At 38.7% G+C, this 26,981-nt stretch overlaps 1 pseudogene; it reads left to right on the top strand.

Annotated features, from left to right (window-relative positions):
• Positions 1-4,281: 4,281 nt before the first annotated feature.
• LOC132692909 (dipeptidyl peptidase 1-like) overlaps positions 4,282-26,981 on the top strand; it is a 35,293-nt pseudogene continuing 12,593 nt past the window's right edge.

Genomic DNA, 26,981 nt, shown 5'->3' with positions numbered 1-26,981 from the left:
TATTATACAAAGAAGTATGAAGAAAGCAAAATCGGACACTCTGATAGTAAATGGAAGGGGGCTAAGTTAAGTCAGCCTGTGTCTTTACGGAGAGCTTCACCATTCAGTCAACATTGATTTGGTATCTGTGAGGCACTGGTATTGACACCCATTGATGACTGTGTCTTTTACCAAAAGTTTTTCCCCTGGTTTCCCGGCGGAGTTCCATTTCTATGATAACACCTGAGGTGCTGTCCTTCATTAGTCTCCATCTACAGGCTAAGGCATGTGACTGGTATCTACTCCTCAAGACTGCTGGGTCAGGTGAGATCACATGAGATCATATACAGGAAATTGTTTTATAAACTGTATTGGGCAAATATTTATTATACACCTTCTATATGTCAGCCATGCATCAGTGAATCACACACACACACACACGAACACACACACACATGCACACACACACACACACACACACAGCCCTTATAGGGTTTACATTCTGTTCAAAGATATATTACGATTCTTCAGTTTCTTTTTTTAACAAGAGGCAAATTTAACGCCAGATTTTCTATAATGAAACCTTTTTTGGGGGCTCTATTAATTTGAGATTTCAAAAATTTCCAAAGAAAATGCTCATTGTATTTATTCAGAGGTATTTCTACTCAACATTCTGGCACCTTTCATGTTTGCTTTATTCTTAATCAGGTTCGGTCACCAAGGGAAGCGAGGTATCTCTATTTCAACTTGATCAGTTAGCTTTTCATATTCCTTGCTTTCTGGCTTATTTCAGGATTTTATTTACCCAGAATCTGTCTATTTCTGAAGTTATTTATTAGACTATAAGCGGGCATGAAGCTATCTCTTCCACATGCCTTATAGTTCAATCCACTACCTCAAACAGCTAGGTGGGTCTATTTATCTTTCCTATCTTTAATGCATTTCAGCAGACTAAGGCATATTGGTTGAAGATGTAGAAACATACATCTTATGAGAAAATGGGTCGGCTTAACATCTTCCACTTTGAGATGGGCATTCTGCCCAAAACATTCACAGCAATAAAATTATTCCTTAGCTTACAATGATTAATGAGAAAAAAGTGCCTCTTTACCTCAGCTAAATCCCACAGATGACAGAGCAAATAGAAGAGAAGAAATAAAAGTTGTTCATGGATTTTTCATGACTCAGTAGAGGTTAGAAAAACCAGAAACCAATGGGACGTAGAATTTCCTCTTTCTAGTAGGTGAAAGAACTTCATGCCACTACTGACATGGAAACTTCCCGTACGTAAATGAACAACACTCACGTTTTCCTAGGTACATGATATTCAGGGAGGAAATGGAATCCAGTTTTTAAACACTTACTCCGCGATCTGTGCTCATGATTTTCTGCAGTGGAAATGACTTAAGGGAAATAAAATTAACACTATATTGTAGGATTCCCTTGAAAAGTGTTTTTGCTCACTTAATCATAAGAGAACACATAGTTTCAAATTAGAAAAGGGAAACAGATAAGAGCTAAAAAAAATATCAGATGCAATAGTTAAAAAAATTTTTTTTAAATGAGAAGACAATTAGTTTATCTTCCATTGATTCAAATCCCCTATATTTTTTTCTCCAATTGTAATGAAGGAAGCTATGAAAAATGGTGAAATTCTCCCTAATTTATATATTTTTAATGGGTGATACATTCATAGTAATTTGTTACTGGTAAGCGATCCCTTTTGGAGATTACAGTGTGATCAGTCACTTTCAGATTCTGGCTGGGAGGTTGTATAGCCTCTAGGAAAGGCCAAACAGGTGCCTGACAAGAAGAAACAGTGGATAAGGACTGGGGTGGTAGGCACATAGGAAAAGGGTGAAGTGACAAAAATAATTCAGACAAGGATCTTTTATTTCAGACAACGGTACGTTTATGTAGTGTATTTTTTTTTGAAATGTCACTTTCTAATTTTATGTGTCAAGCTAGGCTGCTCTGAGCTTATCTAGAGCTTATCTAGGTGCACACAAGGTTTTCCCTTTATTTATTTATTTATTTAGCCATCTCATCTATTTTCTATCCAAAGATTGTTTGACTAGACAATGAACCCATGAACGGCAGATACACGATTACAAAACATTACCTTTTAGCTATCATAGGGCTGGTTTTGCTGTTATTTTTACTTCTGTGATAACCACTGTATTGAAAGGCTACAGATTATGCCCAAGGACAGAGTTGTTGCTGAATGAGTTAGAGATTAATCCATCTGAGGCTCTGTAAAATTCAGTTCAGAAACTTCTGGCTTTAAGTTAGAATATTTTTTCTCTTTCAGAGGGCTTTGAGCAAATTTTTCATACTCAAGTACAATAATTAGACCTTGCCTGTCAAAGACAGAAAATTCTGCTTCATTCAGTAGGCTCAAGAGAGGAGGCTCTCTGAACTTGCTTTAGCATCCAGCTGGAGAGAGTCAGGATTCAGTAGAGCAGCATCTGGGCTACTAAGGGGGTTGGGGAGCATTTTGGGGCGGTTCCTCCTAAGGACTAAAATACTGCTTGCTCAAAGAGTTCTATGATAGCAGGGTCAGGGGGAAAGCAAACTGAGAGTAAGGAATCAATTCTCTGCAGCCAGAAACTTCTTTCTCCTGCTGACAAATGCCAGGCTTGGGAATTACTGTTAAGCATGGCTCAATCAATGTTTTCTCCATTTCCTCCCATTATAATTAAATATGAAAGAAGGAGTTGTAATACCTGCTTAAGGATATTGGGTTCCAGATTAAGATGCTTATGACATCTGACTATTCAAAAGATGCTTCTGGGCCAAAATGATTTCTGTGAGAATGTAGTAAGAGGTTAAAGCAAAGGGCGATTTCCAATTTTTTCTCTTTGCTTCATTTTCTGGTGTGCTGGTGTAATGAGGCCAGAATATCTTCGTCACGTCAATGCCATTAAATGGAACTTTCTGTGGTAATGGCAGTGTTCTATATCTGCACCGTACGATATGGTAGCCAGTAACCATATGCGTCTATTAAGCCCTTCAAGGTGGATAATGTGATTGGGAAATCAATTTTATATATATTTTTTAATTTTAGCTAATTTAAATTTAAATAGCTACATGTTGCTAGTGGCTACCCCCTTGACAGGGAGATCTGAGAGACGGAACAAAGCCACGGGTGCCGCGTTTATCTTCATTGACTAGAATTCTTAGATGCCAGAATTAGAATTAAAATGTCACATAGTGTTGCCACTGCCCAAAAATGACTCTACTTTGCCTTTTACCTTTAAACCAAGGGAGGAGTGTACATTTTCAGATAGGGTAGGCAATTTAGGGACTATGCTTTCACGGATGATTTTCCTTCTCCTATTCTCTGTAGGCAATGGATCTCTGAATCGTGTGAAGGGAAGCCCTTGCCCTGCAGAAGGCATATCGTGACACTCAGTAGTGATTGAACGCAAATTGTCAGAAAATTGCAATGTCTCAGCCTTGTTCTGGATTCAAGTTGCTTTCTCCAACAGGCCAGGAGGACTGTCTAGGTGTTAGATGAGAAGAATTCAGGGAAGGCTTCAGGTGTGCTGGGTTCCTTGCGTTGCAGTTGTATTTGTAATTGAATGCCAAATAGCAGATCTTTTCATGTCTTTTCCCCCCAATCATTTTATTATTCCAGTGGGTTCTGTTACATGACTTTTTGTGTTCATGTTTTAACTATATTATGGCAAACCAAAGTGTCACTTCAGATCAAGAGCCGACAATGTCACTCTTTCAGGATGAAAGGGAGAACACAGCCTCTCTTACTCTCATGAAGATACCAACACTTTTTCATAGCACATCATTTATACCACGGCAAGAAAAAAGTGCAAAAACGTGCAAATATAAATAGGAGCTATTGAAATGAGTTTCTATTTCTATGAACATTTTTAGTTATGTGCTTTCATAGCTATTCACAGCATTCTGGCATTATCCAGTGATTGAGGCATGCGTTCCATAAGAGATAAAGGTGGCTTTTACAGAAGAATTATGGCGATTTAGAATGGCAAGCACCAGGGTAGCTGACAATTTGGCTCTTTCACCCTTGTCCTTGCTGCCATCCTCATTGTCCCTGTTGCCATGCAGAGACAATCCTGTTACGTTGTAACGAAGCGCTCGCGGTAGTTCCCCAGGGCAGACTGTGCATCATTTCCCGACTCCGTGTTCAATGTCATCACGTTGGGAGCTTGAAATTGGCCACATGGCAGGTATTTGTACCAAACAATTGTAAAGCTCTACAAATCAAGGTTGTTTTATTTTGAGAGAGCGGATTGTTAGACACTGACGAGCATACCCCTAGACATGGAGGTGACCGGCTTGATTTTTCCACCATTAATTATAATGGGGGAAAGAGAAGTCATGGGAAGAAGAGATAACAGAACTGTGTCCCCTTTCCAATCCTGTCTCCTCATTTCCACTGACAATATTCTATATGGCAATGAGGGGGAAATAATGTGCCGGTCAAAATGTGCCACATTCTGTACAGCCTTTATGGTAAGCGTTGGATAATTATTTCAGAGGCTCTTACGTAAGTAGAGCCCCCCCCCCCCCCCCCAGTGTGAGGTGTTGAAAGAAATTCATAGCTGAAATGAAAGCATCACAAAGCTGCAGATAAGCCTCGTCCCTGACCCATCTCATTTAGGATCCTCTAATCATTACTGAAGTGGCAAATCCTACCACATTCCTGAAGAACATTGAGATGACTAACACAAATGGCTTTGTACCAGAGCCATACAAATTAAACCCTGCGGGACTTTATGGCGGAGTTCAACAACACCGAGAAGCAAATATACCCCCTTCCCAGTAATGAAGTCAGGGTGAAGGTCATTGTATTGTACGCAAGGCTAAGCGTTCCTTCCTGACTGTTACGTACGGCTCACTACTGCCTATGATTTTTGTCTCAATTCTAGTTGAATTTTTTTCTGCCGTTGGATTTTTCTGTGTTGACACAAACTACGATCTCCTCTGGACTCAGGAAATAAAGTGAAGAGGAAAGTGGGAAAATAAGAGACTTTAGCAAAATTAATAGAATCACAGACCTGTGAAATGTTCACCCCTTCTGTTCCGTGTCCTTCTTGTTGCCTTCCTTCTACAAATGTTTTCCTAAGTAGAAAGGCCGGTCAGTTTAGATATACAACATATGTAAAATATTGTCAGCCTAAAAAATTGCCGTCTGATACCCTTCCTTTTTAGACAGATGATAGCTACCTGTGAGCTCCCACATGGAGTATAGTGCATAGAGCTGTTGAATTACTCTGTCGTACACCGGAAACTAATGTAACCTTGGGTGTCGACTATACTTTGAGAAAAACAACAGCATTACTCTGGAGATGTTTTTTTACAAGAAGGAGGTGAAATTACACTCAAGATGTCTGAGTGAGTTATTGCCACACTTCTTACTAAGGAGGACTTGATCATTTCCCCCTCTCCTGCCTTCATTTTGAGCTTTACGTAATTCAGCACACGCTCCCATCTTGTGTACCCTAGTTCTCCTTCCAATTAACCAGATCCTAAAACTCATGTTTTCCAGAAAATTTAGAGAGAAAGCATCAGGCCAAGTTACCTACCTTTCCTAAATATATTTCAGAAAAACACCTTTCTCCCTCTACTGACCGCAGAGAATCTTTCTAATGTTCCTCATTACTTCCCAGTATGAACTTCTACAACAGAGGACAATCATATTGGTCAAAAGATTTTTGGGATGAGAGTGTGTTCAGGAAGATGCAGTGCCAAATTGTGAAAGCTGTCTGGGTGGATAGATTAGGAATGCAGGCAGCCCTGAAAGAAATTCTCTTCGGAAGATTTTTTTTCTCTGCAACAAGAATTCTGCTACAGGTGAACATCAGCATACGGCAAAATGATAATCCTGTAATGCTGGTTCTCCCATGTGGGTAAGCAGGGTTAGAGATAAATACGATTCCAAGTTCCCCTTCTCACGCAGACGTTCACACGTTTCAGAAAGCAATCTACTTTCTGGAGAGCCTGGCAATGAAAACAGTCTCACTTCAAGTCGAATCCAAATGGTAATGAGTTATCCTTCAGTGCTTTGTTTCAGAGCACATCTTAAGAGACTAAAGGGAAGGCAGAAGGAAAGAGAAGAACACACAACCTCCCTCCAACTCTGACAACTTACAGAACTTAAAACAAAACTGGAGTTCTCCATCTAGCAAACACACAGCAGATGCATCCTTACCAAATATTGTCAAGTGTTCAGTTGGATTCTGAACAGGCTGGCTTAGGAAGTGTTAAAGTGAATGCTATTTTTTTTTTTCCCCCGCAAATGACACATCTTCATCTAACATCTAAACTGGCAGAGTCAGAAATTCCTGTGCTTGAACCCCAGCTTCTCTTTGGCTGTGTTTTAAATTCTACACGCCTTAGTTTCTTTATCTACCAAATTAGGATAACTGTCAGACCCATTCCACAGGTTTATTATTGCTATTTATTTTTCTTTTTACCCCCAGTCAGCTTGTGATTGGACACGTCTGCACATCTGTCGTCACTGTCCTGACCTAATTGCCTGGCATCTCTCTCTTGGACACTGCTTTGAGTCCCTCTTGGTGCTTCTTATTCCTGTCTTGATTTTCTCTGTTTCCCATCCTGTCACTCAGCAGCCAAAGTGATTGAGAAAACTAAAACAACCGGATCAGATTGTGTTACCCTCTCACCTAAAAATCATTCTACGTTTTCCTTGTGCTCGTAGAATAAAACCTAAACGCCTTTCCATGACCAGCAGGGACTTCAGAGATTTGTTTCCTCGTCTACTTCATCTGCTTTGGGCTGTTGCACTCATTGCCTCTTCTGCCTGGAAGGTTTTTTTCACCCACCCCCCCCCCCCGCCCCCCACCGGTTCCGGGTACAGGAGGCTCACTGTCATTTCCTAGGTCCACCTTAAATGATCCCTCTACCTACAGCCCTCCCGTACTCCTTTATCTCAGTTGATCTCCCCTAGCTCTTGCCAATTCAATCACCATGTTCACTTTCTTTATCACGATACAAAGTTATCTTTTGCAAAATTACTCTTTTCTAGTTTGTGTGTTTTCTCCCCCATTGGAATGTAAGTTTCTTGAGGTAAAAAACCTTGGGTATCTTGTTCATCACACTATCTCCAGGGCCAGTAATCATGTGGAGTAGAGTTGTCATGCACAGTAACAGCTACATTTATTGCGAGCTGGGGTAGGCAGGCCCCCTTCAAGTCCTTTACGTGCACATGTTCTTTGTGTGTGTATGCATTCTAAAGCGATGTTTATTTATTTTTTGAGAGAGAGCCTGAGCGGGTGAAAAGCAGAGAGAGAGAGAGGCACAGAGGATCTGAAGTGGGCTCTGAGCTGACAGCGGAGAGCTTGATGTGGGGCTGGAACTCACGAACCGTGAGATCATGACCCAAGCTGAAGTCCGACCCTCAACCGACTGAGCCACCCGGGCACCCTCATTTTTTAAAACTGAAATATAATTGATGTCCGATATCTTATTTCAGGTGTACGTAATAGTGACTTGATATTTCTATACATTATGAAATGATCTCCACAGTAACTCTAAGTTACCATCTGTCAACATACAGTTACAATATTATTGACTGTTTTTCCTATGCTGTGCCTTATATCCCCATGACGTATTTATTTTATAACTGCAAGTTTGTACCTCTTAATCCCACTTCATCTATTTTGCCCTTTCTCCTCATCTTGTCCCCCTCTGGTAGCCTACAGTGTTTTTGTATCTAGGAGTAGGTTTCTTTTTTGTTTTGTTGGTTCATTTGTTTTATTTTTCAGATTCCACATATAAGTGAAACCACACAGTATTTGTCTTTCTTTGTCTGACTTATTTCACTTAGTGCAATACCCTCTATCCATGTCGTCACAATTGGCAAGATTTCATTTTTTAATGACTGGATAATATTCTATTATTATTGCTGATAATATTCTATTATATGTTATATACATTCTATTATACATTACATATAATTCTATATAATATATATTATATCCTATGATATTCTATTATACTATATATATATAGTATGTATACTATATATATATCTATGTATCTATTATACATAAAGAAGATGTGGGATATATACCTATGTGTGCATATACACATTTTTATGTGTATCATTCATCTATCACTTGATATGGAGGCTGCTTCCATACCTTAGCTAATATAAATAATGCTGCAATGAATAGAGGGTGCATATATTTCTTCGAATTGGTGTTTCCATTTTCTTCAGATAAATATTCACTAGTAAACTTGCTGAATCATATGGTAGTTCTATTTTTAATTTTTTTGAGGAACCTCTATATAGTTTTCCATAGTGGCTGCACCAATTTGCATTCCCATCAACAGTGTATGAAGGTTTTCTTTTCTCCAATCCTTGCCAGGATGTTATTTTTGTCTTTTTGGTAATAGCCATATATACACTGTGGTGGTATGAGGTGATACTCCATTGCAGTTTTGATAATCATTTCCCTGATTAGTGATGTTTAACACACTTTCATGTACCTTTTGGCCATCTGTATGTCTTCTTTGGAAAAACGTTTGTAAGTTTTCAGCCCATTTTTAAAATCAGGTCGGTTTTTTGAAATTAAATTATGTAAGTTCTTTATATATTTTGGGTGTTAACCAAAATTGAATGTTTGATTTGCAGTGAACTTTTCCCATTCAGTGGGTTGCATTTTCATTTTGGTTATGGCTTACTTCACTTTACAAAAGCTTTTTAGTTTCATGTAATCTCATTTGTTTATTTTAATTTTTTGGTGTCCTTGCCTGAAAATAGTTGGTCCAAAAACTATTTTACTAACAGATCGATGTCAAAAAGATTACTGCTTATATTTTCTTCCATGATTTTTATGGTTTTAGGTCTTACGTAAAGTCAAGTCTTTAATACATTTTGAATTTGCTTTTTGTATGTGGTGTAAGTAAATGGCCCAGTTTGATGTTTTGCATGTAGCTGTCCAGTTTCCTCAACATCATTCATTGAAGAGGCTGTTTTTCCCCATTTTATATTCTTGCCTTGTTTGTCATAGACTAGTTGACCATGCATGTGTTGGTTAATTTCTGAGCTCTCTCTTGTGTTCCATTGATCAATATGTTTGTTTTTATGCCAGTACTATAGTTTTGATTACTATAGCTTTGTAATATGGTTTTATATCATGGAGTGTGATACTTCTAGCTTTGTTCTTTCTCAAGATTTCTTTGGCTGTTTGGGGTCTTTTGTGGTCTGTACGAATTTTAGAAATATTTACTCTAGTTTTGTGAAAAATGCCATGGATATTTTGATGGGTATTGAATTGAATCCATAGATTGTTTTGGGGAGTATGAACATTTTAACAATATTAAGTCTTAATAGGGTACCTGGGTGGCTCAGTCAGTTCAGCGTCCACCTTTGGCTCAGGTCATGATCTTACAGTTCATGAGTTTGGGCCCCGCATCTTGCTTGCTGTTGTCAGTGCCAAAGCTGTCCTCGCAGAGAGCCTGCTTTGGATCTTCTGTCCCCTTCCCTCTTCATCCCTCCCCTGCTTGTGCTCACACTTGCTCTCTCTCTCAAAAATAAATAAACATAAAAAAAACCCAATATTAACTCTTCCAATCTATGAACATACTATGTTTGTTCATTTATTTGTGTCGTCTTTAATTTCTTTCATAATATATTATAATTTTCAGAGTACTGATATCTCCTTTCCTTAGTAAAATTTATTCCTAGATACTCCATTTTTTTTGATGCAATTATAAGTAGGATTATTTTTTAAATTTCTATTTCTGATAGTTCTTTATTAGTATATGGAAATGTCACAGATGTTAATTCTGTATCCTGCAACTTTACTAAATTCACCTATTAGTTCTAATAGTTTTTGGTGGCGTTTTTAGGGTTTTCTATATGTAGCATCATGTTGTCAGCAAATGGCAATAGTTTTACTTGTTTCTTTCCAATCTGGATGCTTTCATTTCTTTTTCTTGCCCAAATACCAAATACCATTTTTTTTTTTTTAACTTTTTTTTTTTTTTTTAAATTTATTTTTGAGACAGAGAGAGACAGAGCATGAACGGGGAAGGGGCAGAGAGAGAGGGAGACACAGAATGAGAAGCAGGCTCCAGGCTCTGAGCCATCAGCCCAGAGCCTGACGCGGGGCTCGAACTCACGGACCGCGAGATCGTGACCTGAGCTGAAGTCGGACGCTTAACCGACTGAGCCACCCAGGTGCCCCCCAAATACCATTTTGAAAGAAGTGATGAGAGTGGGCTTCCTTGTCTTGTTCCTGATCTCAGAGGAAAAGCTTTCTCAAAAGGTTTTCACTATTGAGTTTGATGTTAGCTGTGGGCCTGTCCTATATGGCCTTTATTATTTTGCAGTATATTCCCTCTAAACCCATTGTGTTGACTTTTTATCACAAACGGTTGTTAAATTTTGTCAATGCTTTTTCTGCATCTATTGAAATATGATTTTTATTCTTCATTTTGTTAATGTAATGTATCATATTGATTGATTTATGAATATTGAACCAGCCTTGCATCCCTGGAATAAATCCCACTTGATCATTGGTGTATATCCTTCCATCACATTACTGGATTTGGTTTGGTAATGTTTTGTTGAGGGTTTTACATTTATGTTATGTTTAGGGATACTGGCCTGTAATTTTGTTTTTCTCTGGTATCTTTGTGGTTTTGATATCAGGGTAATGCTGGCTTTGTAAAATGAACTTGGGAGCATTTCTTCCTCTTTAATTTCTTGAAATAATTTGTGAAAGATAATTACTATCTTCTTTAAGTTCGGTAGAATTCACCTGTGAAGCCATCTGGTCCTAGACTCTGGTTTTTGAAAGTTTTAAAATTACTAATTCAATTTCATCACTTGTAATCAGCTTATTCAGATTTTCTATTTCTTTATGATTCAGCCCTGGGAGGTTATGCTTCACTTTTGGAAGGTTGTGTCTTTCCAGGGATTTATTCGTTATGATCCTTTGTATTTCTGTGGTGTCAGTTGTAACTTCTACTCTTTCATTTCTGATTTTACTTATTTGAGTCCTCTCTCACTTTTTCCTGTTAAGTCAGGCTAGAGGTTTAGCCATTTTCTTTAGCTATTCAGAGAACCAATTTTTAGTTTCATTGATCTTTTCTGTTGTTAAGTCTCTGTTTCATTTATTTCCACACTGATATTTATTATTTCCTTCCTTCTGCTAACTTCGGGTTTTGTTTGATCTGCTTTTTCTAGTTCCTTTAGGTGTAAATTCAGATTGTTTATTTGTGATTTTTCTTGTTTCTTGAGGTAGGCCTGTATGGCTATGAGCTTCCCTCTTAGAACTGGTTTGACATTCTGTGTTTGTTCCTATGAATTAGGTGGAAAAACTACTTCTGTTCTGGAAAGACTGGCCTTGTGTAGGAGCATCCCCTGTGTAGACTGCATGTACCTGGCAGTTTGGGGGGTTGAGGCAGGGGTTCCAGGGTGTGCCCAGTCAGGGCACTTTGGTTGGATGGCTAGTGCTGGAGCAAGTGTGTGTGGGGGGCATGTTCGTGTGGGATCATGGTCTACCTTGGTGGGATAGCTAAGACTGGAGCAAAAGTGGTCTGGGACTGTCCTGGGGTGTGCTGTACCAGGGCTTCCCTGGTGGGACAGCTAGAGATGGAGTGGGCATGGGTGGCGGGTCTGTCCCAGGATGTGCTGCACCAAGGCTGCCTTGGGGGTACAGCTGCATCGGGTACAGGCAAGTTGGTCTCAGAGTGTGCCATGCTGGGGCTACCTTGGCAGGATGGCTGGAGCTGGGGTGGGCACAGGTGGGGAGGCCTGGGGCTCATGGAGCTGGAGCCACCCTGTGGAGATGGCTGGAGCTGGTGTAGGCTAGGCCTGGCGTGCACTGAGGCAGCCCTAGCGGGCTGGAAAAGGCGTTTGGGCCCTGCTCCCACTTGCACCCAAGATAGAGGGGAATGTAAAAAAATGGCACTCACCAGTGTCTTGGACTCTAGAAAGAATTCCAACAGTTTCCTCCCAGTTTGGTAGATGCCCTAGGGTTAGGAAATGGTTTTCCTTACTTAGAAGTCTAGTTTCCCTTTAAACAGGTGTCTTTTTTTTCCCACTGTGCCCCAGTGTGGGTGAGTCGGCCCATTGATATCACTGCTCAGTGATATTCCTCTCTACTGCATTCCCCACCGTGGGGGTAGGGTTCCCATCATTACTTGTCCCCAACTCTTCTACCCTGTCTATGTGGTCCCTCTACCATTTGTTCTGCAAATGCTGCTCATTCAGCCCTCAGTTCTTCTTCAGAACAACTTGGTCTACATAGGTATAGATTCAGTGTGTCAGTGGGAGGAGGTAAGTTCATTGTCTTTCTACATTGCCGTCTGGGGCCTCCCTCTTGCACACACTCTTGTATTTCTCACAATCTGTGACGTAGACACTATCTTTTTTAGCCTGTTTTACACATGAGAATTTAAATGTTGTGGCCAAGATTATTTAGTTAAAAGTGGTAGACCTGAGACCATAGCGAGGGAGATTAGTTGAAGACTCTAACTCTATAATCATTTTTCAATTTCCTGATTAATATTTGTTGAACGTTTAGTGCATAGTAAATACCTAGCGTCTAATAAGTGTTAAAAATAAAAGCTGTTATTAATATTGTTATTATTCAAAATGAAACAGTTTTATTCTCCAATTGGCTTGCTTCCTTGGAGTATAGTGGCCAGGGTCTGAGGGAAAGCTGTTAGAAAGTTGAATGGACAAGTCTGTGAAACTTCTCTGAAAAAGTCTGTCTACAATAATTCTGGGGCAGATATGCCTTGAGTCAAATCAGCTGATTTGGCCTAAAGGCTATCTCAAACAGCCTTGTAGAATACGAATCCTCATTTTAAATTTGAGGATCTAATGCTGCTGGATGTTTCACAAATCTTACTTACAATCAATGTTACACTTCCATGGAAGCTATAAAATATATTTCAGTGACTGGAAGCCATTCAAAAGATTATCTAGAGATTTACTACTTTTAAATTGGAAGCAGAATAAATGCAGTGGCTGAGCAACAGAGGAGAAACGTCAGGGCTGAATCTTCACCTAATCCTTACCACCATTTTCTGTTGGTCTTTCCTCATTTCCATCAAATTTGACCTTTAATAAAAGATTTATGGTAATAAAAGGGGAATACTCATTTAAATTTAAAATGGTTGTACTGATTTAGAGTAACAGCATGTCCAAAAAGATTAGGTAATATGCCAGGATATATAGAGCATGTTGGACAGAATTCTGTTCACAGAGGAGTGGGTTCCCCACGTTAACTCTAATGGTTAGATAGGGGGTTCTCATGATCTTATCTCACAGGTTAGGCAGATTTGAAAATAATTATACACGTAAAACACTTGTGCAGTGCTGAACACATAGTAGATTGTATTATTTTTCCTACCCCAATTATTAATATAAAAATACCTCGAGGGCTTTTTTTTCTTATTGGAGACTTCTAGATACCTAAAGGGATGTGTTGAGGATGACTGAATGAACCCCCTTTTAAAAATGAAAATACTGCCTAAATTACTAAATTTGTATGTGTTTATAGCACTATATGAAGTTAGGGGGAAAGGGAAGGCATTATTTTCTTGTTAAAAATCTCTGAGGAACTGGGAACGTCCATTAACCTCTCTGGCTAAGGTAAGAGCCTAAGAAAAACAAAACAGAGTGGTTTGGACTGTCTTTTGTTACCATGTAGTCTGGCCTTGACCAAAGAACTGCTTATTACATTAGGTCCTTTATTATTGAAGACACTTGTTCTAATTCTTAGTTTTTAACCTGTCAGTGATATCTGGCTAACTTGATTCCTGCAAATGTGCTCATTTGTTTTGTTTTTCATTTTTTTTTTTTTAAACAATTTTTTTTTATTTATTTTTGGGACAGAGAGAGACAGAGCATGAACGGGGAAGGGTCAGAGAGAGAGGGAGACACAGAATCGGAAGCAGGCTCCAGGCTCCGAGCCATCAGCCCAGAGCCTGACGTGGGGCTCGAACTCACGGACCGTGAGATCGTGACCTGGCTGAAGTCGGACGCTTAACCGACTGCGCCACCCAGGCGCCCCGTTTTGTTTTTCATTTTATGGACATTGCAAGATGGAAGCGGGTCTTTTCTTGAGACAAAGCTTTTATCTCTCTTCTTGGAGTTTTTACCCTGCTCTTCTCAGTGCTCTGACACTTCCTTCTTAAGAATATTAGATGCAGTATTGGCACTAGCAATAAATAGAGAGAAGTTTCTGGGGGAAATATTTAAAAAATTTCTTTTCCTTCAGTATCTTTCCACCCCCGTTGAAGTAGTCTACTTGTTATTCATTGACTCACGGTAGAGATGCAGTAGGGAGGGAAACCAGGTAAATAGTCTTTCTGGAATTGGTTTCTGAAGGCTGAATTTATTAAGGAGTTTAGACTTGGGTCCATCTGCGGGGAACATCAAAAGCAAGGGTAAGTAAATTCTGAAGACCTAATGTACAACATGCTGAGTATAGTTAATAATAATGTATTGTAGACTTGTAATTTGGTTCCAGGCATCGTTCTCAGCTCTTAAAGGTCACCTACTTTCCTTGGCTAATGGGTCCCTGTGTCTTCAAAGCCAGCAACTATGGCTTGGGTTCTTTTCATGCCTCATTACTCTGCCTTCCCTTTTGTATTCTCTCTCTCTCTCTTTCTCTGCAGACAGATAAGGTCCTCATCTTTTAAGACTATGTGATTAGCTTGAGTTCACCAGCATAATCTAGGATAATCTCCCTATTTCACTTTAATCACACCTGTCAAGTCCTTTTTGGCCTGTAATGTCATATGCATGTTCTGATGATTAGGATATAATCACTACTCATGGTGGTTTGGGGAAATCATTCTTCTGCCCACAGAGCTTCTTTATTTTCACACTTGGTTAGTCATTTGGGAATAAGAGATTACAGGGCTCACTTCCATTCTATACTCAACTGCAATGGACAAATTCTTACATTCCATCTTTATTTACAGTCATCTATCTAGACCAGGGTTTCTTAACTTCCGCATTATTGACATTTTGGACTGGATAGTCTTTGTTGTGTAGATCTGACCTGTGCATGGGAGGATGTTGAACAGCATTCCTGGATTTTACCACTAGATGTCAGTAGTTCCTCTTCCAGTGTGACAACCAGGAAAACCCAGCTCCACACACTGCTAAACGTCCTTTTGGGGGGACAGTATCACTCCTCCTTGGGAACTACTCATCTAGACTGACCAGGTATATTTGACTAAAAAACTGCTTTTGTTTTTTGTTTTAATAAGGGCTCCCCACTTCTCTTCATGTCTGTAAAATTCCACTGGCACATTTACAACAAGATCTGATCAAAATCAACTTTTCCTCTTGTGCGACGCCCCTCCTCCAGGAGGAGCAAGTTACTTTCTTTCTCTTTCTTTCTTTTTAAGTAGGCTTCATGTCCAGAGTGTGGAGCCCAATGTAGGGCTTGAATTCACAACCCTGAGATCAAGACCTGAGAGGGGACTAAGAGTTGGATGCTTAACCAACTGATCCACCCAGGAGCTCCGTGTAGTTACTTTCTATGAAGCCATTAACTTCTTCCTTCCTAATTTGATAGTTAACCCCTATGCATTATTTCTTTTTTTGAATTTCCTTGTTAGTAACTTAATTAGTATTTTTGCAAGGCAACCATAATTCTTTCAATGTATTACCTATTGATATCTTTTACACATTTTTCTATTCCAATGATTATTTTTTGCTTATTAATTCAATAGTTCTTGCTGTATTTAATATATTAACTTACTCTGCAATATATACTGTGAATGATTTTTTTTCCAGTTTTAGGCATTATAATGTATTATGATGTCCAAGATATCAGAACAGAAAATGAAGATCCAATCTATAAAGATATTCTGAAAGAAGATACCAAAATAAAAGAATGTAAGGAACAATATAAGATAAAAGGAAACAATTCTAAAATCCCATTAAAGTATTGAGAATTCATTCATTTGGCAGTTACTAATTACAGAGTGCCTTTTCTGTCCCAGGCACTGTTTTAGGCACTTTGGATACACTTTGGATATTTGGAACATGGTAGAGAATGCTTTCTGCCTTTTTGGAGTTTATTACTAGTGGGTGGGGACAGATAAAAGTAAAAATACTGACTAAATTAAACGGCATGGAGGAAGATGAAAAGTACTATGGAAAAATAAGACAGAATAGAGCAAGGTAGGCAATCAGAAATTCTGAGGGCAGAATGGGGAGTTTCAGTTTATAATACCAAATAGCGTCGTCAGGTATCACTGTGAAGGTAAGATCAGACACAAGATTTGAGGGCTGCCTGGCTTGCTCAGTTGGTAGAGCAAGCCTCTTGATCTTTGGGTTGTGAGTTCAAGCCCCATATTGGGTGTAGAGATTACTTAAAAATAAAACCTTAAGGCAAATAAACAACAACAACAAAAAAGAAACAAGACTTGGAAGAGGTGAAGGAATTAGCCATGTGGGTGTCTTGGGGAAACACATTCCGGGCAGAGGTGAAAGCCTCTAAGGTGGAAACTTGCCTGGCTTGTTTAAGGGACAGCAGGAGAGAACAGTGTGGAGCAGACAGGATAATGAGTGATGAGCTCAGCTAGTTATTATGTCCGAGGAAAACTGGAAGCCATTACAGGGTTTTGGGCAGAGAAGCAGCATGATGTAATTTACATTTTTGTCTAACGTTTTATTCTGAATGAACTTCACTCTTACAAAAGTTACAAAAAGTAGTACAGAGAGTCCCTGTATACCCTTTACCCAACTTCCTTCAATGTTAATACATTATGTAGCCACAGTGTAATTATTGAAACAAGGAAATTGATATTGATGCAATACTTACTCTACAGACATTATTTAAATTTTCCCAATATTAGAACTAATGCCCCCTTTCTAGATCCTTTTCTACACTCTCATACTACTGCATTTATTTGTTACCAGTTTTGAAGACTACTAGCTATTTATTTTATAGGATGGGTCTCAAATTTCGTCTGATGTTTTGCCATGATCAAATTGACGTGTAATTTTTGCAAGACTAATGCAGAAGTGATGTACCCTTCTGGGTGGATCATGCCAGGGTGTACATGATGTTGATAGGCTTCATTACAGTGATGATCACTTGATTAAGGTGGTACCTGCCAGATTTCTGTGATATGAAGTTACAATTGTCAGTTTTTAAACTGCCAGTATATCGTGGGGAGATCCTTTGAGAATATGTTTCTTGTATTATTTTCACCAACTAGATTTATATATATATCTAGTTACTATATATATATATATATATATATATATATATATATACTATATATATATATATATATATATATATCACCCAGTGCTCATCCCAACAAGTGCCCTCCTCAATGCCCATTGCTGATTTTCCCCTCTCCCCTGCCCCCCACCTCCATTAACCTTCAGTTTGTTCTCTGTATTTAAGAGTCTCTTATGGGTTTGCCTCCCTCTCTGTTTGAAACTATTTTTTACCTTTCCCTTCCCCCATGGTCTTCTGTTAAGTTTCTCAAGTTCCTCATATGAGTGAAAACATGATTATCTTTCTCTGACTGACTTATTTCACTCAGCATGATACCCTCCAGTTCCATCTATGTTGTTGCAAATGGTAGGATTTCATTCCTTCTCATTGCCAAGTAGTATTCCATTGTATGTATAAACCACTTCTTTATCCATTCATCAGTTGTTGGACATTTGGACTCTTTCTATGATTTGGCTACTGTTGAAAGCACTGCTATAAAACATTGGGGTACATGTGCCCCTATGAATCAGCACTCCTGTATCCTTTGGATAAATTCCTAGTAGTCACTAGGAATTTAGACCCACTACTATGACCTAGTAGTGGGTCATAGGGTAGCTCTATTTTTAATTTTTTGAGGAACCTCCACACTGTTTGCCAGAGTGGCTGCACCAGTATTTCTCATTTGTCCCAGATTTGTCCCAGCTACAAGTTAGTTTTGGTGTCCTTTGACATGCCCCATTATTTTTCAACCATTTTCTTAATGTACTGGCACTGTAAGATAGAATATAAGGATATAGGGATATCGGGTATGAAGATATTTCAGTAACTTAAGTGAGATGAGGTGGCTTGGTCCATGGAAGTAACAAAAAAAGTAAAGACAAGGGGTTGGATTCTATATATTTTTGGATGATGTAACCAAAAGATTTACTGCTGGAAAGGAGATGGGGTATGATCAAAAGAGAGGGATCGGAGATGGTTACAATTTGGCAATGACACAGGAAGGCGGTAGAGCAGGTTTTGGGGAAAGTGTTAGGAGTTTAGGTTTGAGTATGCTGTGTTTGAGATGTACTGAAAACATCCAGATGGGGATTGTATTGGTCTGTTCAGGTTGCTGGAACAAAGTGCCACAGACTAGCTGACTTAAGCGATAGAAATGTATTTCTCATAGTTCTAGAGGCTTAACAGCCATGATCGAGATGTTGGCAATTATGATTTCTGCTGAGGAAAATGGCCTGCAGATGGTTGTCTTGAGCTGTATCCAACTGGCCTTTCCTTCTGTGATTTTGATGAAGAGAGAGCAATCTCTCTGGTGTCTCTTCTTATAAGGACAGTAATCCTGTTGGATCAAGGCCCCACCCTTGTGACTTCATTTAACCTTAATTACTTCTTTAGTGGCCTCATCTCCAACTACAGTCAAGCTGAGGGTTAGGGCTTCAATGCATCAGCTCTGGGGTGGACACAGACATTCAGTCCATTACAGGAATTTTGAGTAGGCAGTGGAAAAATAAGTTTTGGATTTGGAAGAGATGCTTGAACTGAAGATCTAAATGATACTTTTGGGAGGTATCTGCATGTAGATGAGAGTTTTGACTATCAGACTGATGAGACCATCAAAGCAGGGAATGCAGATAGAGAAGATGGGAGACCAAAGACTGAGTCTTGAGTTTTTAGAATGAAATTGAGAGAGAAATCTGAGATCAAGTAAAAAGGCAGATCTTTTGAAGAACTTCGGTGTGGAAGAAAACAAAGATATGTGGCACTATCCAGAAGAAAGAATGGCATCAATTTTTTTACTTTAAAAATGGAGCATCAGTAGAATATAAGCTGATAGAAATAATCCAGTAGCAAGAGGAAATTGATAATATAGCAAAGGGAGGAAGGAATCACTGGACAGATACTCTTGGATAGGTTAAAGGGAACGGGTTGTAGTCTACAGGTCAAATAAGTACTGTTAGAAAAGAGAAAGAATCATTTATCTAAGGGAAAAGTTGGGATGAAAGAGTGAACGAAAATGCTGGTTGGAGGGTCGATATGATTGTGAGAGTCTGAGAGGGTTTTTTTTCCAGATTATTTGAATAGTGTAGGAAACAAGATCATCTGCTGAGAATGAAGAAAGGGAGCAAGGGCTGGAGGTTTGAGGTGGAGCAGAGAAGATGGGAGATAGTCATCTAAGTAAGTGGAGTATAAATGGACTGAATAAAGTATAACATGATTCTCAGAAAGCATTATGAGATTGATTGTTTCATGCTCATGAATATAAAACAAGGAAGACGCATCAATCTGATTGTGGGTTTTTCTTCATCTAAATTTACTCACCTAAGTTCAGGGGGGAGAGTAGGGAGAGAGTTGGATTTACCCTGTATGTGGTTTTGTCATAAGAAAACAAGAAGAAAGAGATCATTGAAGTCATATGCAGAGATGTGATTATAATCATTGATCATGGAATCTCAATGGGGTAAAGAAAGAAGTAGGATGCAGGGGGTGTTTGAAAGTAAAAGTTGGAGGTGATAATGGATTGTCATTTCTGTGAGGACAAAAGATTGTTTGAAATGGGTGCTACAGGAAGTGAGCAAACAAGATCAAAGGTGGTGGTCAAAGAATGGGAATCTTGAAATGGAGACTATGAAGAAAATGTTGTTATTACTAGTGACAAAGTCTAGTGATGACCATAAGCAGTGATTGCAAATTCATAAGTTTTGTGTCCATATGTGTGTTTTAATATACTCTGTGGAAAGAAAGGATAGTTCTGTATTACCATGTTAGGGAATATTTGAACTATGTAGAACTCCTAGAATTTTCAGAAGGTAAGTAGAAAAAGAAAAAAAAATAGTACATGATTTTATCTCATCTCTATTAAAGCCCGGTTTTGATGACTAGTGATGATTTGTAAGAGTTTAATGTCGTAAAGAGATCCGTGGCTGATGAAAGCAGTTCTAAATCTATAAAAAGGTAGAGTTTTGAAAATTGTCTTAATTTCAACAAACTTTGACACACACACACACACACAATTTTTTTTTCTAAGTTCTGAAATGTGTGGTCACTGTGCAGATCACTGACCATCTGGGACCTACTCAATTCATAGACATTTTCAATCTGGTTTCTAGGCAGTTCTCCTAGAAATGAAGCAGTACCTCCATGAATACGAAATGTTTATGAATAAACTGGAACCGTGGCTTTCCTGCTATTCTTCTGCCCTTTGCGAGTCAAATGCAAAATCCAATATCACAGACCACAGATTTTTATAGGATCAAGACATGACCTGGAATTATTTGCATTGCACTTAAGTAGCTGCACTCTGATCTAGAAAATCATTGTTTGTTCAGATCAATGGGTTTCCATTATTTCTTGCTTGGTTTAACTGGCTGAAGTTCACATTTAACTACAACTCATTCGTTAGAAAGATGTGGATTTTTAATGTACATTTTAATAATTTTTTGGTGCCCCTGAAATATGTTTATAGTGATCATATTCAGACCAGAGAACGAAGCCTAAGATAAAATTTGATTGAATTACTTCCTATCTCGTGTTCATGGCATTTCATTTTTTAAGAACATTATCTACCTACTTACTTACCCACCTATCTACTTATTTATTTATATTCCTCTGAATCTATAATAATGCAGAACTTTGAAAACTGTCTTATCTCAACTAACCACACTACAGAAAAGAATTAAGGCAGCCTATGGCAGTCTGTACTTGTTATACAAACTTATTTGCCCTTTTTTGGACGCAAAATCCACTAACAGTGGTTCTTTTCCACTTAGGTTCCGACAGCCTTCTCTGCGACATAACTGTACTTCTAGATATAATACCTTGCTTCCTGAGGCTTTCACGGGAGGTTCTGGGTCCATGGCTTCAACTCTCTTTCTGGTCCAGATTCAGTACCAGCCAGGTTAAGCTTGGCAACAATGCTCCTCAGGTAAAGGTGACATAGCATTTATATTCATTTACGCCTTCAGATGATCTGCGAGACTGAATATAATTATGTACTGGAGTGTGAAATCCAGGTCAAAGTGATGCAGGAATTTAGTATAAAATTAAGATCTGGCTGGGATGTTTCTTTGCTTTTACTTATTTTGAGCAGGTATTTAATTTTCAGGGTCTTCTCCAATCCTAAAGACCAGAGGATAGAAAGTCTTTCATTATACTTGGAAACTTTGAATGCTTCTCCTTGATCATGGTTGTAATGCCTTTGCCACTTTTGACCAAATTTCTGGTTCTGGTCTCGAAAAGTAGATGGAAATGACAGGGCAGAATATTATATATAACATTATATATATATATATAATATACATATAATTATTTATATATATTATATATTATATATTTATAATATATATATTATATATAACATATGTATATGATATACATATAATACGTATTATATACATATGTATTATATACATATATATAGAATATGTATATGAAATAATATATATATATATATTTTTAATTTAGTATTTTTTCTTTTGAGAAGGATTAGTGTTTGCTATCTACTTGGTGTGATTTCAGAATTCTCAGATCTCTGAAATACTTTCTGCACTAACTCCTTGTTGTCTGATACGTTTCCATTAACTTTCTTCTTCATTGATTTAAAGCTTTATTCACGGTTAAAAATACAAATGTCTGTATTTCATGTAGGTAATCATCTCAAGCAAGTGTGACAAGCTCTGCGGGTCACTGCCCTCCGCATGGGTTTTGAAGGAGAGCTAACAGAAAAGCTAACAAAATTTATTTTGAGAGAGACTGAGAGAATATGAGTGGGGGAGGGGCAGAGAAAGAGAGGGAGAGAGAGAATCCCAGCAGGTTCTACACTGTCAGCGCTGAGCCCTAGGCGGTGCTCGATCTCACAACCGTGAGACCACGACCCGAGCCAAAATCAAGAGTCAGATGCTTAACTGATCAAGCCCCCCAGGCACCCCTCGTGTTCTTCTTAGCAAACTTCCTCCTCAACTTACTGGTCATATTCAAGCCTGGTTTCTCCTTCCTTCCTTGTTTCCTCCTGCCTTCCCTCTCTTCTTCCTCCCTTTTCACTTTTGCTTTTCCTGGCTCTTTTCCTGTTGATCTGTTTTTTCATTTATAAATTTCAGAAAAATCTCCAGTATATATCTCAGTTTTGATGATTCTGTTTAATATTTATTTATTTATTTATTTTATTTCTAGACATGGTAGTCTCCTTTAATTAGCAGATCCACTTTTTTCCCCCTCTTACATCTCATGAAAAATTTCTTTAATATAGAAATGTACTGTTTTCCTCTCTTCCATTTATAGGACAGAATACAAGGTTTCCCCAGAATGAAGACCAATTGATTTTCTTTTGCTAGATCATCATTATCTGTCTGAGGTATCTATTAACTCTCTCCTCAGGGATTCACCATCTATGTGTTTATTCTCTGTTTTCTTTTGGCCTCTGATTGGGTATTTGGCCTCACGTGTTCTGTTTTGTGCGATTTCAAATTTATTTATTATTTCTGTAATAGTATTGCTTTGATCCCCAGTTTATCTTTTTAGCTTTGTAATCTCATTTTTCACTTTATTCTGTTGTCTTATCCTTTCATCTTGAATGTCTTGTTTCATTGATTTCATGTTGTTCGTGAGTTCTTCTAAAGTACAAATGACTTATTGTGGAGATTTTTTTCCTCTTGTTCTTTGGGTAGAGTTTAACTCAGTAACTGATTCTTTTTGCTGTTCCTCCTCTGTCTCTCTCTCTCTCTCTCTCTCTCTCTCTCTCTCTCTCTCCTTTCATTTCACTGAACTTTTCCTCCTTATTTTGTTTGGAATTTTAAATAAGAATTACATGTTTCTTATTATAAGAAAACATTCTGGAAAGGTATAAAGAAGAATTTTTTCTTTGCTCTGCACTCCCCCACCATGATCTCCTGAGGTTACTGGTGCTAATAGTTATATGTATATATCCATAGTTTTCTTTCTGCTATTAATATAAACATACGAATATGCTTTTTTATTTGTTTCAAAAATCGCATCCTACTCCATACGCTCTTTGAGATTTGCTTTTTAAAAATTTGCTTTTGTTTTAAAGATTTTATTTTTAATAATCTCGACACCCAAGGTAGGGTTTGAACTCAAAACCTTGAGATCAAGAGTCACATGCTCCACCGACTGAGCCAGCCAGTCACTCCAAAAATTTGCTTTTTTTAAGCTTAATAATCCCCAGTAAATCTCTTCCCCAAGCACTGATCTAACTCATTTTTAAACAGAGCTGCCTGAGAGTCTGTTATATGGATGTGCTAAATCTTATTCAATTATACCACTATCAGGAGCGTTTTCTTTTTTGTTACTGTAAACAATACTTCAGAAGATACTAAAGTGCTACATTTGCATATACTAATGCTTTTATATTTGTTGAATTGATTCCAAAAGGGGAATTACTGGGGCAGAAGGTATGTGCATTCAGTTATTGATAGACACTATTGGATTACTTTCCAGAATGCTCCTTAAAGTTCATACTTGCTTTAGCATTGCATGTGAGTGGTTATTTTAGATATCAAAAAAAAAAAACAAGAAAAAAAAAACAAAAATTGTTCTCATGTGTATGAAGTCTTATTTTCAAATTGCTACATTTATTCTCAAATTACCCTGAGTTAATAATTAAATTACTTTAGTTATTATTTTGCTACTACATAAGTTCTGTGTTTTTTTCTTTTTTTTTTTTTTTCTTTTCTGGAATTGATTTTATTTTGGTTGATATTGGGCTTTTTTTTCCTTTCATTTTCAGACATTTTTGAGCAATTATTCAAAAAAGTCTTTTGAGCACTTTTTGTGCCCCAGGCACTGTTCTAGGCACTGTGGATACTGTCAGAAACAAAGCTGACAACCGTGCCCCACGGAGCTTTCATCCTGGAGTGTGAAAAATATATGAGTAGACAAAAAATAAATATAATAAGTTGACATACCACTCAGCTGTGGGATATTCATATGGTAGAGAGTGACTAGGTGGTCAGGGAAAACCCGTCTAAGGAACCTGGGGCTTTAAAGAAAAAAACAGTAACTATCCATGCGAAGGTCTGGGAGAAGAGTATTTCAGGGAGAGGGAGAGCAATTATCAGGGTTTTGAGGTTGGGGCAGTCTTCAGTAATCTCTAATGAGCCCAGACTGGAGTGTTTACAGCAGAGTGAGAGAAAAGGAGGCATACATGAGAAGAAGTAAGGAAAACCGGCAAGGGCAATGGCACCTGTGATCTCCTCGCCGTGGTAAAGGGTTTGAATTTCATTGTGAGTGACGAAGGAGTCCTTTGGGTGGATTCTGGGAGAGATCTAACTTTTGATTTACGTTCTGAAAAGGTCACTCTGGGTTCTCAGTGGAGAATGCATTGTAGGAAATCACAATACATCTGAATGCTTTGTAGGAAACCCAGGGCAGGGGTGGAGGTAGGATAGCTAAAAGGCTTTTGTGGACATTCCCAGTTAAAAGATGGTATTGGCTAGGACTTCACGGTGTCAGTGAAGCAAGGAAAAGTGGACTAGTTCGAGGTAGGTTTAGGAGTAGAAATTGACAGAACTTGCGTATGGACTGAGGGGGAAAAGAAGCATCAACCGTGACTCCTAGGTTTTGGCCTGAGCAATTCAGTGGCCTGGTGTGCCATCTACCAAGATAAGGAGAGAGCAGCAAAGAAGCTCCTGGGTGGGTCGGTCGGTTAAGCGCCCGACTCTTGATTTCGGCTCGGGTCACAATCTCAAGGTTGGTGAGATTGAGCCCACTCTTGGGCTCTATGCTGACAGTGTGGGGCCTGCTTGGGATTCTCTCTCTCCCCTCCCTCCCACATCCTTCCCCGACTCATGCATGTGCATGTGTGTACTCTCTCTCTCTCTCTCTCTCTCTCTCTCTCTCTGTCAAAAATAAATAAATAATACACTTTAAAATTGTCAAGAATTGTCATTTAAAAAAATAATAGAGCAGAAAAGAGATTTGAGGGATGGTAGATTAAGAGTTCTTTGCTTTTTGAGATTTAAAAACAGTAAGAAATTGGTATTGTGGTATAGATTTCAGAGGTACCAGCAAATACCAGAGGTACTTGAAATGATGGAATTAATTTTCATACATATCAAAGAATAACTTAATAGAAAACTTGACAAGTGAGATCTGGGTACGTGAATGGGGCTAGTCGGATCTAAGGCTTTTTGTAAGGACAGTAGAATGGGAGCTGGTTTTAATTATGGAGCCCAAAAGCCCATACGCTGAGGACCTCACTCTTGAGTATCAGCACTTACATTAGCTGTCCTAGTTCTCTGTGGGTAATTCACTCGAGTATTGTATTGTTACTACCAAAGACCTTTTATTTTTCTCTAGAGTCTGCATGTGCAACAGATCTAAGTCGAAGTGGGTTAAAAATCCCATATAGAGGGACACCTGGGTGGCTCAGTTAATTAAGTTTTGACTCTTGATATTGGCACATATCATGATCTCACAGTTTGTGAAATCAAGACCCATGGTAGGCTTTGTGCTGACAGCACGAAGCCTGCTTGGGATTCTCTCTCTCCCTCTTTCTCTTCCCCTCTCTGCTCTCTTTCTCTCTCCTCAAAATAAACTGTAAAAAAAAAAATTTAAAACTACAATATAGAGACTTTAAAAAAAATTTTTTTAATGTTCATTTATTATTGAGAGACAGAGAGCCACAAAGTGTGAGTACGGGAGGGGTAGAGAGAGGGGGGAGACACAGAAGCAGGCTCCAGGCTCTGAGCTGTCAGCACAGAGCCTGATGCAGGGTTTGAACTCACAAACTGCGAGATCATGACCTGAGCCAAAGTTGGAAGCCCAACCAACTGAGCCACCCAGGTGCCCCACCCAATATAAGGACTTTTAACCCATTTCCTCATGCTCAGTTTCTTACTGCCATGCTCTTTCAGACCATACAGATTTCCAGATCGTTCTGAGATTCTTGATGAGCAGGCTGATGCTTTCCATTGCAGGACCCTTTGCTTCCTTCTCTCTCACACTGTATGCTTTCATTCTCATAGACCAACTTACCCCATTCATGACTGCCTCCCACCTTTTCTCTTTATTGTTGATGGATTACAGCTTTGTGATGCTCTTATTGTTATTTTCTTTTTTTTAAAACTTATTTCTTTGAGAGAGAAAGAAAGACTGGGGGAGTGGGAGAGACAGACAGACAGAGAATCCTAAGCAGGCTCTGCACCATCAGCACAGAGCTTGATGTGGGGCCTGAACACACAGAGTGTGAGATCATGACCTGAGCTGAAACTAAGAGCTGGATGCTCAACTGACTGAGACACCCAGGCACCCCACGTATTATTATTTTCTATTTTTTTTTAATTTTCTGTCTTAATTTTTTTTAACATTTATTTATTTATTGACAGAGACAGAGCATGTGCAGGGGAAGGGCAGAGAGAGAGGGGATCATAGAATCTGAAGCAGAGTCAAGGCTCTGAGCTGAGCAGAGTCCGATGTGGGACTCGAACTCACAGGTGGTGAGATCATGACCTGAGCTGAAGTCAGATGCTTAACCGACTGAGCCACCCAGGCACACTCTTGTTGTTATTTTCAAGATCACAAAAGGAAGAGAGAAACACAGGTATGTAGTCTGCCATCTTGAAATGGGAAACTTTACTTATTTTAAAACATTCATTCATTCATTCATTCATTCATTCATTCATTTTTGAGAAATAGAGATTGAGAGAGAAAGAGAATCCCAAGCAGGTTCCATACTGTCAGTGTGGAGCCTGACACAGGGCTTGAACTCATGAACTGTTAGATCAAGAGTCAGACATTTAAGTGACTGAACCACCCAAGTGCCCCAAACTT

This window comes from Panthera onca, chromosome B1 (assembly GCF_046562875.1).
Source record: "Panthera onca isolate mPanOnc1 chromosome B1, mPanOnc1 haplotype 2, whole genome shotgun sequence".
Classification (NCBI taxonomy): Eukaryota; Metazoa; Chordata; class Mammalia; order Carnivora; family Felidae; genus Panthera; species Panthera onca.
Note: the sequence above shows the minus strand (reverse complement) of the source record. Positions and strands in the feature narration are given on the sequence as shown.